At 42.8% G+C, this 6,480-nt stretch overlaps 1 long non-coding RNA gene across 1 annotated transcript; it reads left to right on the forward strand.

Annotated features, from left to right (window-relative positions):
* Positions 1–3,914: 3,914 nt before the first annotated feature.
* LOC125514080 lies at positions 3,915–4,615 on the forward strand. The gene is made up of 2 exons (XR_007286256.1): positions 3,915–4,222; positions 4,303–4,615. It is a non-coding gene; the product is annotated as an uncharacterized LOC125514080 (long non-coding RNA).
* Positions 4,616–6,480: the final 1,865 nt, after the last annotated feature.

Consider the following 6,480-nt stretch of genomic DNA (forward strand, 5'->3'; position numbering starts at 1 on the left):
GCGGCATTCTTTCTTGACCACGTGGTCGCTGAAGACGGAGAATACTATGTGGACCATGCGCCCATAATTTAGGAGATTATATTTGTAAAAGATAATTATTGTATATATGTAGCCGGTAGTGTCGGACGATAGATATACGAGAATTTGTTGTTCGACCAATCTCTCGGAGAAGGAGAGGTGGTCGATATCACTTCTCTCTGTATGCATATATGTTCATGACGATCTTCGGTTTCCTTCGTTTGCTTACTAGCTAGTTAGCGTGCCTAGTCCTTTCTATACGTATGTATAGTATGTAGCGTCGACCAAGCACGGACATAAGAGAGGACACTTCTCTCTATTAATTAGCTATCTAACACAATATATGAAATACCTAAATTAACCCCCCCAAAACCCCCAAACCCCCTCCCTTTAAAAAAAGACCAAAAACCCCAGCCACAGAAATGCTGACGTGTGGAGGTCTATTAGTCCCGGTTGGTGCCACCAACCGGGACCAAAGGCCCTCCTGACTGGGCTCGGCGCACAGGCCATGTGGAGGCCCATCTGTCCCGGTTCTGGTTTGAACCGGGACTAAAGGGTGAGGGCATTAGTAACGACCCTTTAGTCCCGGTTCAGGAACCGGGACAAAAGGCCCTTACGAACCGGGACAATAGGCCTGTTTTCTACTAGTGCAAATAGTTGGCGATGAAATTCGGCACCGCGAATTCACGACGAGAGGTTCGTGCGTTTATCATAATTTTGTGATTTATTTTAGACGACGATAACTGCCACACGTATAGGTGTTAAGGCTTAGTTTGGCAGCACTATTTTTGAAAAAACACAGTAATCCAAAACCTCAATTTTTAAATGCATGGGCAACGAATACTTCGGTTTTTAAAAACCATGGTTTTCCTCAGTTTTCACAATACCACCGATGAGTTTGGCAACTGATGTTTGACTTGCTGTGCCTTGCTCAACTATACCCATGGAGCTGATCTGCATGTAGAAACGGCGCCTAATGCATGCAGCATGTCATGCACGTCAAATCCCCTCCTAGCTACCCGGGCAAAAATAAATAAATAAATTGTGTGTGTACATGCGCCTATATACGGATAGAATCGATTGTGTAGCTCGCTTTGACCTGCTGCGTACGAGTGCTCCAACGACCAATCGATATACTCCACGAGCAAGTTTGTTTGAATCCCGCTTTACTCGCGTATTTTGCAGCCAGTGATCGGATAGAAGCTTGCAAGATCACTAGAAGAACGTAACATGCGCGTCGTCTCCGTAGACAAACCAACAAACAACCTGAAACGCCAAATAATTAGGAGCACTCTGTTGAAAAGACAATAGATAGATGTAGACGAGCAGGCAACGAATTTGCTCAGTTCGGTTTAAAAAAAAAAGTCCCGACCTCTTTTTTAGATACCGCAAAAAAACCACAGTATGACAGATACCTTGGTATTTCAAACTATAATATTTATTTTATCCAAACACCTCAAAGTATTTAATATCAAAGTTTTTTCAAAAACCATAGTATTTTCAGAAAACTGCAAAAATACTTTGCATCCAAACGCATCCTAAGGGGTCTGCCTGCATGTTTTGTATCGTGTTTAAGAGGACCAGCCCACACACCTACATGTGGGCAAAACAACTAGCGTCCACACATCTCCTTTTTTCTTACGGTCCCTCTCACACACCTACGTGTGGGCAAAATGCATAACGGCCACACGACCTCTCTCAGCCACCTACCTCACGGTCCCGCACGCCCCGCATGACAGTCACCACGCGTCCCTGCAGTTGCCATGGTCCGGACCCTCTTCAATGTCCGTTTAACTGCAGTTGCCATGTCGACAACTACAGTTGCCATGGTTGCTCAACTGCAGTTGCCATCTCAGGTCAAGTCCCAGATGCCATTTTGGACAACTGCAACTGTTGTATGGTCTGGTTTACTATAGTTGCCATGATTTGAAAACTTTAGAGGTTGCCACCTACTAACACTAAGCAGTTTCCATGTATGGTCTGGTTTACTACAGTTGCCATGGTTTGAAAACCTTAGATTTGCCACCTACTAACACTAGGCAATTGCCGCGTAGCGCTACAAAGAGACATGGCAAAACAACATGTTCGGGTAAAAAAGAGTTGCCATCTGTTTACAAGCACAATAGAGCAGTTGCTGTGTACCCTGCAAAACACATGGCAACTGACATGTTCGGTAAAAAAAAAGTTGTCATCTGCTTACAAGCACGCTAGGGCAGTTGCCATGTACACTGCAAAACGCATGGCAACTGGCAGCTTGGATGCGGAGAGAGGAGACGGGCGTGTGGGCGAGATGGCAAATGCCCACACACCAACCCTTGTGCATGAGTAAAAACTGACGTGTGGACGAACTGCTAGACGCCCACACACCAGACCCTCCGTGTAGTGAAATGGACGTGTGGGCGACCGGATGAATGCCCACACACCAGCCCAGTCCTACGTGGCATCATAAACATGCCAAGATTCATGCACCCACAAACGAACGCGGATCCACGCGTGTGGGCGAGATGCAAACGCCCATACATATGGACATTAGTGTTTCCGTTTATTTTTTACGCCTTTTAGATAATTTTGTCGTCCAACCAAACGGACGACTTCGGCCAACACCGATAATATTTCGGTAAGGCAGATGTCTGTTGCCATCCAAAGCACCTAAGAACCCGACAAACGGGACAACAACAACTTATAACCAAAACCAGGAAATAATCATTTGGTGGGCTGCGGCCCATGAACATGTGCTTGTGAAGTGAGCGTTAATCGAACTCCCAACAGGCCCAGGGCAAATCCTATTGGCTGCGTAGATTGATGGATTGACGTACCCCTGCCACTCAAAAAAAATAGCAAGACTCCTTCGTTCCAGTTTTGGGAAAGTGAGTTCTTTTTCTTGTGTTTTCTTTATACTTTTTCTTTCTTTTTTAATTTCAAATTTCCTTGTTTTCCATTTTCTAATTAGGGAATATTACTTTAATTTCACAAACATATTAGAATTTGAGAATATTCTTGGAATTTGTGAACATTTTTCTGATTTTATGAACATTTTTTTTTCAAATTTGTTATTATTTTCTCAAATTCACGAACATCTTTTGAATTCGTGAATAGTTTTTCAACTCAGTAAACATATTTAAATATACAGATATTTTTTGAATTTCATGAACATTTTTTTTGGATTCACAGACAATGTTTTTAAAAGTAGCGAACATTTTTGTAATACGCAATTTTTTTCCAATATTTTTCAAATATGTGAATTTTTTTTGTATTCACAATCATTTATTGAAATCACAAGAATTTTTCAGTTCATGAACATTTTTTTCAATTTCACAAACAATTTCTGAATTCAAGGTTTTTTTAAAATCCACAACTTTTTTTGAAACCCATGAATCTTTCTCAATTATTGAACATCTTTTAAGTTTTGTTAAAAAGGAAAAATGGAACGGTATAAAAAGGAACAAAACAGGCAATGCTAGCTCCTACACTGTGTTGGCCTAGTTATAAAAAAATGTTGAAACTTCCAAAATTGTTTACCATTTCTAAGAAATGTTTGATATTCATTGTTTTTTATTTTCTAGATTTTTTAAAATTTTCAAAAATTATTCTGATTTTTCAAAAATGATCACAAACTTAAATATTTTGGTGTTTTCCAAAAAGAAGTTTAGAAAACAATTGCAATTTTTAAACGACAGCTTGTTCGTTGCTTCTTCGGTGTCTGTCAATGGGTTGGCCCAGTATAGTTGCCCTTTTGCCTCATACTCCTATTGGATGCGCATTACAACCCTTGTCGAAAGTGCATATCTGAGCTCGAGCTCATATGTGCTCTTTTTCTTAGATTCGCACCACCCATTGTATATGACGCTGTATAGGGCTCCGTATTCCCCATATTCGCTGCACACAGGCCCACCATTGTCGGCTCATAAATGTGACAGGCCCCCGTTAAAGGTCCGCCCGCACTGACGGGCACTTACGATCTGGGCCACGGCTCCGCTTCATCTAGCACCAACGGACGCCGCCGCCCACATCTGTTCCCCTTTCACGATCAATTCCCAGTGCCACCAGTTAGATTCACCTCATGACTGCCTCCTCATCGTCCTCTGCCGCCGGCGACGTACTGCCTCTGATGCCTTGTCCCGATTGGGGCGGCAAGGTTATAAGCTGGATTTCCAGCGGCGGAGCTATCCTGGGCTCCCTGTTCTACAGGTGCGTCAGGAAAGATGTAAGATCCCACTCACCCAGAATTTTTTTAGTTCAATCTCGGTTCCCAGTCTCACCTCGCCCACCGGTCTTGCACCCCAGGCTGGCCTGTGTGGATTCAGATCCACCGAGGTGTACACCGCCGTGTTCATGAATCTTCTAGCTGGCGGCCGATGTCCCGTGTCCTGTGTATTCATGTTGACCCCACAGATGGATATCTATTAGTATGTGTACTCATTAGTGTCCTGGTTAGTTATCCATCATGTAGTAGTATTAAAAAAGCAAGTAATGGATGGTCTGTATTTTGGTATTTCCCCACTGTCCCTTTTGTGGCAACCATGGTTATGTGTCATGTGGTCGTTGTAATCATCTCGTTTTAATTGTTATGTAATTTTTAAAATTTTGATTGCTGCTACTTGGGACTCTCAGGTCAACCAATCTGATGCATAAGCGGTGGTTGCTGCCAAATTAAAAAAAAATGAGAAGTATTTTATCCAAGTGGAAAAGAGCTTGAAACCTGACAAAGCCTACCTTGAATGCTGCAAATTTAGGCTGAACCTTCTGGACTAGATTGAGGAGGATCGACAGTTAGCCATGCTTGAATCCTTTTTCAGGAACATGGTTAAACCGAAAACGTAGGACAATATCCATTCAAATAATTGGTGGGAGATGAAGATGCAAGATTATAACATTCTAGAGCTTCAACCCATCTGAGAAAAAACAATATAAAATCTGTTGAGGTGGATGGTGTGCTGAATTACTCTCCTGTTGCGAAACAAAATATTTTGACTGCTTTTTACAGAGATCTTATGGGAAGTCAGGCGACCTCATCATCGGACATTGACTGGAGAAGCTGTACACCCTTCGGTTTCATCTGTCCAGTTTTACGGTACCTTTCACGCCACAAGAAATCTTGGCAGCGATCAAGGGAATTCCAAGTGATTAGAGCCCGGACCGAATGTTTTTTCTTCTGCTTTCTATCAAGACTTTTGGCAGGTTATATGAGAAACGACATTATGGCTTTCTTTGAGCAATTCCATGAGGGGACACTGCAATTGGACAGAATAAATGTGTCAAGATGGGTTATGGCTGCTTATTTCAGTGGGAAGGATGTGGGCGGACAAAATTATGTGTGCAACTAAAACTTGGTCTCATATCAGTGGTCTCATACAAGGGTACAGGGAGGTCACCTGTGTACAGGTTGGTAATGGCGAATCCACTTCCTTCTGGAAAAGTATATGGACGATCAATTGCCCTCTTTGTTTCCAATTTCCAACCCTGTTATCCCATGCCTTGAGACCAAATATTTCAACGCTCGTTGTAGAAGAGGAGGTGTATGGTTGTTAATCAAGAATCGGGCTAAGGTCAGATCCGTGTCAAACATTCTAAATATTCTTGGCATCCAGACTGCTGAAGCTGAAGATCTGGGTGACTATTCTCCAACATTCAGAGGCAGTTTTGAGAAAGGAGGCAGAGATAGTGTGAAATGGTGGCTGTTGCTATCCTTTGGATGATTTGGCTCGCCAAAAATCACAAAGTTTTTAACAGCATCTCAATCCCCCCTTTGACTGTGGCAAGACAATGTTCTGAGATTGTGAGGCTCTCGTCTCACAGGGCCAAATGCTCGGCTGAACATGTTTCTTCTCTGTCTCCATTCGATTTCCCTCTCTGTTTGTTCTCTTGTTCTTCCCTCTTCCCGCATGTGTAAGAATGTTCTGTATGCCTAATCTCAAACAGCTGAGTCATTTGTATTTCTCCAGCAGCAGACATCACCCTTCCTCGAATTCATCTGCGCATGTGGTTCACAGCTTTTGTGCAACTTCTTCTGAATTCACTCGTGTGTACAATGCCCCTAGTGTCTCCTTCGCTTTCTTCGGCATATGCCACTTAAACCGGCGATATGTTGTGTTTAGCATGATACTCTTAATGGCCAGCTCCATCGCCCGATTCTGATCTGCAAGCGCAGAGCAAGGCATGGTTGATTATTCATATTCCCAAATGTCTAATTTATGAAAGGCAAGAATACGGGATGCACCTCTCAGGATTGTCCTCGGAGCCACACCTCCCATTATCCACAAAAATTCAAAGGAAACCCACTCAAATTTTCTACAATCTCAATCTCACACCAACACACCAGCTAGGATCATGCTCTAAAAATGGTTGTTAACCCCTAAAAAGCCCAAATGGCGTGTCATACAGATTTGTATGACAGGTTTTGCCGAATGTTGCTAGATCCTTGGAAAAAATTATACTGTAGTATGCTGCTTCCGTTCACCCACA

This window comes from Triticum urartu, chromosome 6, assembly GCF_003073215.2.
Source record: "Triticum urartu cultivar G1812 chromosome 6, Tu2.1, whole genome shotgun sequence".
NCBI lineage: Eukaryota > Viridiplantae > Streptophyta > Magnoliopsida > Poales > Poaceae > Triticum > Triticum urartu.